This window comes from Phodopus roborovskii, unplaced genomic scaffold (assembly GCF_943737965.1).
Source record: "Phodopus roborovskii unplaced genomic scaffold, PHOROB, whole genome shotgun sequence".
Classification (NCBI taxonomy): domain Eukaryota; kingdom Metazoa; phylum Chordata; class Mammalia; order Rodentia; family Cricetidae; genus Phodopus; species Phodopus roborovskii.
The window spans coordinates 29318-38746 of record NW_026127066.1 but is presented as its reverse complement, the minus strand read 5'-3'; the positions used below and the strand labels follow the sequence as shown (position 1 = coordinate 38746).

At 38.4% G+C, this 9429-nt stretch overlaps 1 pseudogene; it reads right to left on the bottom strand.

Moving 5' to 3' along the window:
- Positions 1–2273: 2273 nt before the first annotated feature.
- On the bottom strand, positions 2274–7431 carry LOC127214795 (uncharacterized; annotated as a pseudogene).
- Between the last annotated feature and the right edge of the window lie 1998 nt (positions 7432–9429).

Here is a 9429-nt window from a genome sequence, read left to right as displayed (position 1 = left end):
CACCAGAGGAGCTAGGATACAAGGTGTAGTCTAAGAGATTCATATAAAGTCCCTCACAGAACTGGGAAGGGACCAGTGCCCCCAGAGCTCAGGGAAGTGGGGGGAACAGCGATTGGAGAGGAGAAGTAGGAGAAAACGAGGGGAAGGAAAGGAAAACATGTGCGATCAGGAAGATTGAGCCTGGTTAGGAATAGAAGACAGGAAAGAGAGAGAGACAGAAACAGAGAGAGAGAACATAAAAGAGGGAGCCAATATTGGTTTGAAGATAAAATTGAACACAAAGAAAGGTCTAGAGAACTACAAGTCTGCTCCCAACTAACAATTTGAGCTTCCGTGGGAAAGGCTATCATAAATGCCCTACCCGGAGAGTGAGATCAACAACTAACTTCTCCATGGACCCCTCAACTAATGCCTGTTGGAAACAGGATCAAACGCCCATATATAAACACTGAGTCGAACTAGAACCCAGACGCAGATGGAGAGGACAAGACCAGGCTGCAGAAAGACATACAGACAGCTTACCTGAAGAAGGAGGAGCTAACAGGCCACCTGACTGATTGCTGGGAAGCCAGCATGGGACTGACTCAGGCCCCCTGAATATGTGTCTCAGCCAGAAGGACTGAGCAGTTTAAGAGACCTCAGACAGTGGAGCCAGGATGTATCCCTGGTGCACAAAAGGACTTTGCCAACACATCCCCCATGGAGGGATAACTGCCTTAATCTAGAGACAGGAGAGAAGCCCTAGTCCCTACTTCACATGATCTGTCAGAGCTACATGACCCCAACTGGATGGCATTCCCCTACATATAGAATTGGGGTGGGGGGGATGGGAGGGGAGGGTGGTTAGAGTGCATGTGAGAGGGCAGAGTGGGTAAAAGGAAGGGAGGCAGTGAGGGAGGTTGGGAGGGATGGAGGGAGGGAGAGGAAACTGGGATCGACATGTAAAATAATAAATTAAATTAAAAAAAATGCTTTGACTCCAAAATTTAAGTTCAAGGACAAGTTACTAGGGAAAAGGATTTCTATTTTTGTTTCCACAGAAAATGAAAAGATGTGGATTCCTTCCAGACTAATGTGGTTTGATCAAGCCAGACCGCCTGAAACAGAGTACCAGGTGATCCTACATTCAAAACAGCTGGACAAAGCAGCCTTACAGACTAGAGCCAGGATTTCTGAATCTTTTCGAATCCCCCATGGCAGCGCCCCTTACCAGCAGGAAGTACTTTGGAAAGAACAACACCCTAATTCCCAAATATTGTCTATAAATGTTTGTTTCCATTTAAATGGACTATGTTATATAAAATAAATTTAAAAGATTAAAAGAAAAGTTATAATAAAAAAATTAGTCCATGTCTGCCCTCATTAGACCTGAGTACATAAGGGTCTCCAGACAAAATTGTGGTTACTTTTCTTTGATTAGGTGTCGGCTTCCTTAAAAACGTGCTTTCACTTGATATTTACCACGTTTATTTTTGCATCATGTGTTGGATTACAGTGCATTTATGGCTGTAGTTCACCATGCCCATATACCTCTCTAAGATCATCACAATAGGGAGAATGCTATTCTCAGCAGCACTTCCTTTCTCTGCCTAATCTTATTTGAATTTTATCTTTAGGTTCACATAGCAGACCTCATATAGAGGGTAACTTAACACAGAGCACCTACAAACTCTGCATGTCTATGCATAAGTTTCCCTCCTTCTTCCAATATGCTCTGGTATTTGAATTGGTGCATTATGAATGTTTATCTATCCTCAAAAACTTCCACATATGCAAATAAGATGTATTCCCTCCTTTGGTTTTGTCCTCCCATCCCCATTGCCTCAGCTATATAAGCTAGTCAATCCCATTGCTTCAGGAAATGAGCTGTCTCTCTGAAGCTGAGTACTGGAAGTTCTCTCCACCATGGTCATAGCTATCCCAATCATGCTTGCTGCTTCTGCTGCCTTTGCCCTCAAGTACCTGTGACCAAGGATGCAAGAGGTAAAAGGAGACACAAAACATGCTTTTCATCAATATTTTGCCAGCTATTGGCAAATATCTGTTGTTGGAAATATCTGACCACATAATCATGGCCTTCAAAGCTCAACATGTGAAAACATTCAAAGAAAGGAGCACTTTAGACAGATAGAGGATGAAGTAATTTAGACAGACTCAGAGAATCAAGTTGATGCTTTACTTAGAATGAGTTGATAACTACAGGAGTTTTGTGTGTGAATAGGAAATTTCTTCAAAACTTTCTGACAAATGCTGCAAATGAGGTTGTCCTCACTTTAGGCCTCATGATCAGCCAATATGTAAGCATGCTGCTCCTTCACCAGACTCTGTAGTTTCAGTGAGCTTATCTCAGAGAGAAAGAAGATCACACCAAAGAGTGACATGATGGCTGTCAGAACCCCCTGCTGGGAACACAGCAGTATAGTGCTTTTCTATCAAGGCTTCTTTTTTGACTGGAAAGTCAGGTGGGGAAGTTGAGAGTAGTTTGGCCATAATGATCTGCAAAGTGGTTCCAGCTCACTGAAACTAATGTGAAGAGGCTGCTAACACAAAGAGTGAAGGCAGAGACCTTGTAGCAATATATCTGCAGTTCCACAAATGGGTCTCTCATGCAGCTGATCTTAATAGCGATTGCACCAAAAATCAGGACTACGAGCTTCATCAAAATGGCCCACATTATCAGGGTTTGTGCACACTGAAATTCAGGTGAAATGGTCCAGGTGGAATTGATAGGGGTATGCACCAGCATCTTAACTACTGTGCCTGAGACATTAAACTCTTGAGGGTAATAAGCTTCCCACAGGCCAAAAAACACAAAGACATCATCGTCGAATTCCCACAGGCGCCAGCATTGGCTGTTTGCGATGACTATTTCAAATACCAGTGCTGATATGCTGCTAAGGAGTTCGCTCAGCTTGTAGATGCACTCCATTTTGACGGTAAATCTGAAGATGAGATTGAAAAAAGCTATTGTCAAATCAGTAACTCAAGGAAAATGGCAAATCAAAATAAGTAATGATTTACAGAGCATTCAACTCTCATACCTTGTCCTTGCTATCACAGAGTTGTGTTTAAGTAGTCTATACACAAATTAAGTTCACCATACTACAGACAAGAATAGAAGAAGCCCTGAACTCCATGAATAAAGCAGAAGTGCTCTGTATAAGAGGTTTTGCTTACTAATTTCACTGTATTTGTCAAAATGTGAAAAGTATTTCTTAATTAAGAAAGTTTTCCTTATTTGGCACATCCCTATTTCTTAAATAAGTAATCAAATTAAAACTGAGTAAGACCTCTGACTATTTCCATTTGTACACCTGGTGGACTTTGCTGCTAATTCAGTATTTATAACTTCTTTCAACCAAGAATGAAGATTTAACACAAATAACAAGACTTGTATTCATTTTGTTCACCCTACATATTTTAAGATTGACATGATACGGCTTCAGAGATGGCTTAACAGTTAAGAACAGTGGCTGCTCTCTCAGAGGTCCTGTGTTCAATTCCCAACACACCTATGGCAGCTCACAACTGTCTCTAACTGTTGTCCTATGAGATCCAATGCCCTCTTCTGATGTGTGCATGCAGACAAAGCTTCATATAAAAATCAATCAAAAATATCTTTTAAAAGGTCTATTGAGATAGATGGTGGCAGCAAATGCCTTTAGTCCCAGTATTAAGGTGGCAGAGGCAGACATATCTATATAAACATGAGTATAGCCTGGTCCAAATTGTGTTCCAGGATAGCCAGGATTACACGTGATGTCCTCTCTTGAAAAGCAAAAGAAAAATGTTCTATGTCATTCTGTTTGTTTTTTTCTTTTCCTTTGTGATAGGTAGTTTGCTTATAATATAATGCAGCATGTTTGTGGAAAGACAATTCATATTATTTGAATTAATGTGTTAATAAAGTTGACTTGGATATGCATTAACACAATTTATGTTTTCTGAGTAATACTGAGTCATATCTTTTAAAAACAATTGTGTTTCCTTTAAGAACATTTGCTGGTGAATATAGATTATATGTGGATATAGTGGGTCTTGAAATATGAAGTCTTCATTTAGAGAAAATGCAAGTTTTGGGAAGACAAATGCGTGAATGGATGAAGCCACTTGCCCTTCTTTCTGTCTGAAAACCTGAGCTATATGCCTAGACCCACATTTTGGATGAAAAGGACCACATTGCAGGATAACTTCTGACATCTATTGCATCCTATGGCACATATACACACACAAAAATAAAATTAAAAATGTGACCTAATTTTAAAAGCAGTTTTAATGAGAATTTTCAGGTTGAGAATAATTATTCATTATCTCTTTGTATTTAGCCTTCCTTCACTCTGAGGCAAAGTGAATATAGAAACTGCACTCAAACTGTCCTCTCATCAAAAGATGCCTTTTAATCATACCTGCTGAGAACCACAAAAGTCATAAATTTTACAAGATTTCAAGTAAATCCTTATCTATTTTCCTAAGCATCCTCAGTAAACAGTAAAAAGTGCAAAGAGAACTACTCAAAACTCATTCCAGAAAACAAAGCCTATGAGAATATGATTATTACTTTTTTCTTTAAATGTCTTTTCTAAGATTCTGAACTGGATTAAGTATTCAACATTAAGTATTCACTTAAAACTGTGGAACACTGCAGCTACCACTACACTCACCTCTACCTAATCACAGGGATTATCTTCCCAAGGAAATAAATAAAAGCCTTTTTCCTTGTGGGGTCTGATAAGAAAATCCAAATGAAATCAAATTGTCATCCATTTTGCATCTAGCCTTTAGCGACTGGTTCATGAAAAATCAGAATTCATAAGAGATAAAAACATCAGTGAGGAAAAAATTGAAGTGTCATTGTATTTCTCCCTTAACAGTTAAAATTGAAAGATAACTAACAAAAAACTACCTAGAAAAACAATCAACAGTGTTCAGAACATAATCATACTTGAGCTGCAACTTTGATGAAAAGTGAGTGAATTTTAGATGACATCAAGATATTTGCTTATATACCTGCTAAAGTCAACTAAGCCGTTTCATTTCAACTCTTTATAAATTACGATGAAATTTTGAAAGCCCCACTGGTAGTGTTGCAGAGAGTTCATAGTAAAAAGATAATACAATATTTTTAGTTGCAGCCAAAACAAGAAAATGACATTTCAAATTGCAGAACTTGGATGATTTGTTTAAATTAGAAGCAATCTTATTTTACATATCAATCCCAGTTCCCTGTCTCTCCCATTCTCCCATGCCCCCAACCGTCCTTGGATTTTACAATTATGAATTGAATATTTACTGCAAATATAAAAGAAAGATACTCCTATCTTTTAAAAAAAAATAAATGTATAACCCAGGCTTGAAGTAAAAGTTTTCCTGCATCTATATTTTTGTCACTAGATGCTATTTCTTTCTGGTGCTTGGGACTGAAGGCCTGTGAATTCTTAGATTTTATTTATATTATGTATGCAGTCTTCTGTCTGTGTGCCAGGAGAGGGCATCAGAACTCATTATAGATGCTTATGACCACAATGTTTTTGCTGGGATTGAAGTAAGGACCTCTCAAAAGATCAGATTGTGCTTTAACCTCTGATCAATCTCTCTAGCGAACCATGAGAATTCTAAGAAGGAAGATTCTAACATTTTGCTATGCACATGCCCAAAGACTCACCAAGGTAAGTAGGAGTCTGTACGCACTTAGCCAAATCATAAACACTAAACCACATTTGATAAGTCAGCCTTCTGCTACATATTTAGAAATAAATTAATTTTCAAATTGTTTAAATTCCCTTACTCAAAATTCCTTTATCAGAAGCATTGGTTTGTAGTAGTAACAAAAGTTTGCCCATATTGAAGAGAAACTTATTCCAGAATAAAACTGCAAAACCAGTTGCTTCCTCTGAATATATTTAAAGATTTTGAATCTTCAGAAGATTTATTTTTTCATAAACAGTTAAACTCATGAAGAAACAGCATCTCATTATAAAACATTTCCATCAACGCTTGGAGACCTTAGAGGAGCCAAAATTTTTGAAATTATGAGAATTCATGAAAGAATAGAAGTTCTTCCAAACTTTGGTGATGTTTTGATCTGAACTTAATCAAGACAGGGTGAAAAACTTTGAGTGTATGAACATTGTGTATGGAAAATAATATTTTGTAGTAATAGTATTTGTTTTAAAAGCATGTGGCTATGGATATTTCTAACATTATTTTTACTTTAAGTACATCGGTGTTGGATTCTATGGAACTATAGTTACACACACTTGTGAACTATCATGTGGTTACTGGGAATTGAACCCAAGTCCTCTGGAAGGACTGTCGGTGCTTTCAACCACTGAGCCACCTCTCCAGTCCACTGTTGCTAGCTAATACTTTTATTGCTTAGACTTCATAGTAAAAAAAAAAGAGTTTATAATATCATACTCAAGGTGATACTTGTTTCAGTATAAGTTTGCAGAGCATAGGAATGATAAATAAGTTATATTAGAGTAACAAAGGAATGTCCACAATAATTTCATTTATAAATTTTGGAATGAATATTATAAATTAAATGAACTCACCCATATTGACTATCAAAAGAAACAAGCACAATGGCAAATGTACACCCATGGTACACCCAGTGACATGATGTCAAAATTATATTATACTATAGTGTATTAATGTATATGTATATGTGTCTGTGTGTCCATGCTTTCACATGTAAATTAATGAAGGTTGTGAAAACCAGAGTTCTATTTTCTGTGCCACAAAATTGAGATCTTCATGGAAAGCAGGAGGACAGATAGATATTTCCAAAATTACTTATAAGTTACTGAAATTTCCACTTCAGAAAATTTGCTTCATGTGGTTGAAGTAAAGACCCGGCCTTATTGAAAAAACATCTTCTTTTGCACCAAATTAATTGCATGACCAAACTTACTTAGATAATTTCTATTTCATATTTTGGATAGAGTCTTAATTTTCATGAAAATCTATGCCTTGAGGGATACCATTGGGTCCAGAGCTGAAAAATAGAAGGCTAAGTCATGTCAACAATGACATCGCTACTGATAATGCCACTCCTTTCCAGGAAAACTTCCCTACCAAGTACTCATTTTTCCATAGCTTCTGTGGAATGTTCGTCCTAACGGGGAGAAGGAAGTAGCTGCTGTACTAGGGGAAGTTACATCTGCCAGGTGAGTTTACAAGTGATGGTGGCTTGTAACACCCTGCCCAAACCTCTTCCATGACAAGGCAGATCTAAGGCAGGGACTGACAGAGGCAGGAGAGAATGCTGTTGTCACAGACAAATGAGCCAGCCTGGCAGGATCTGGTTCTGTCCTTGTCTGAATCCCATGGAGGAGATACATGTGTTTCAGAGAGATCCAATTAAAAACCCACCATACAACTCAGTTTTGGTTTTTACCTTCTTATATCATGAGTGGTGAGGAGATCCATTTGACAGATGCCAAGACCATAAATATCTTCTAAATAACAGGAAGCATTGACCGGACAGGGGGTCACATCAGAGGTGAATCACCTTCAGCAAAAGAAGTTCTGTTAGGCAGATATTGCAGCACACAACAGTGTCTCAATGACCATCCCTGGTTCACACCTACACTTTCCTCTCTTCCACTTTGTTTCATCGGAGCCTCATGTATACACTTCAGGGATAGGAACCCACCTGGTGTTCCTGTACCTCCAATCATATCCACACAATCACTATCCTCATTTTAAGGACAAGAAATCAACACAGAGAATCTAATAATGTGCTCAATTTCAGGAAACTACACAGGTGTTAACAGTCAGTTCAGGCTCCAGGGCCCTCACATACATATAGCACTTACAATGCCATGAAGATAGTATCCTCAGATTGAAAATAGTTCAAGAAACAGCCTAGTCATATGAAAGGGTCCCCTTCAGGTCTTGAAACTGAAAGGGAATAATAAAAATCACATGGAAGATATAAAGTACTTGCCTCTCTGTGTATTGTATGGAGTCCAACTGCTAGTGTCTGCCAACTGTAACATAAATGACTCTAGAAGTTCTCATGTTACCTTGGCTACCAGAGGTCAATGACACATTATGACCAATGAGTGATTGCCTGGACACAGTCTTAAAGGACCACAGTAGTTCATGACCTTGTCCTGTGTGAAAAGTTTTAAAGGGATAATTTACTTACATCAGTTTTTAATTTAAAATGTTTCCCCATACATCCTAATTTGATCAACATTTTCCCCTTCAAGCCTTTGTGTATTTCTTCTGTTTCCCTCATCTCTAACAACCTAAACTTCTGTGCATTTTCTCCCTGTGTGTCTCTCTCTCTCGGTGTCTCTATCTCTGACTCACTCTCACTCTCTGTCTCTCTTGTCTCTGTCACTCTCGCTCTGTCTCTCTCATTCTCTTTCTCTCTTTCTGAAAAAAGCATACAAAGGATAAACTGCATAATCGACACAGCATCAGGTTTGCATTGGCCAACTATTGCTGTCATGGGGCCTGTACTAAAATGTAATGAGTATGCCCAGCTGTATGCCATAGAACAAAACTGATTTTCTTTTCCCAGCAGGTATAAATTACAAATAGCTTCTTGGTTAGTGATGATTCTTTGTATTATCTACATTGTTACAGTACTGGGATATTGTCTGGATTCAAGCAGTATGGTTCTTCCATGTGCTTTAAAAGTCTCCCTCAGCTCTTTTTTATTAATTTATTTTTATTGTTATTTTACATATTGATCACAGTTCCCTCTCCCTCCCTCTTCCCCTCTCTCCCATACTCTCAAGCCTCCGACCAATCTTCTTTCCCCTCCCCTCCCTACTCCACATGTATGGTGATGCCATCCAGGAGGGGTCATCTAAATCTGTCACGTCATTTGGAGTATGGACTAGGACTCCTCTCCTGTGTTAGGTGTACGGTTTTTCCGCCCGCTGCCTGGTGTTGTCCTGCCGCCTCGCCAGCCCCAAATAATGCACAGAGACCCTGTATTTGATACAATGCTATTGGCCAGGGGCTAGTTTCATATCGGCTAGGTCTGTCTTAATTATTAACCCATTTCTATGTATTTTCACGTGGTCTTACCGAGAGCAGAGGAATGGCGGTTCTGTTCTCTCCAGGCTCTCCATCCTGACTCCTCCCTTACTACTTCCTCTTTCCTTCTTGTCTCCTAGTCCCTCCTATCTTCCTTTCCTATTGGCCAACAGTGCTTTACTTATTAGTCAGTGTGAGAAACATATACAGAATAACATCTCCCATCATTTTCTCCTTTTTTTGTCTAAATAAAAAGAAGGGTTTTAACCTTAACATAGCAAAATATATCACATAACAGTTATCAAATTTAGTTAATTAACATTTAGCAAGATTTGAAGAAACTATTCCATCATCTATTTTATCTTTGTGTGTCTAAAGTCTAAGTAACTTATCTTTAAGTTTAACTAAGGAAAACTATAACCATAACTA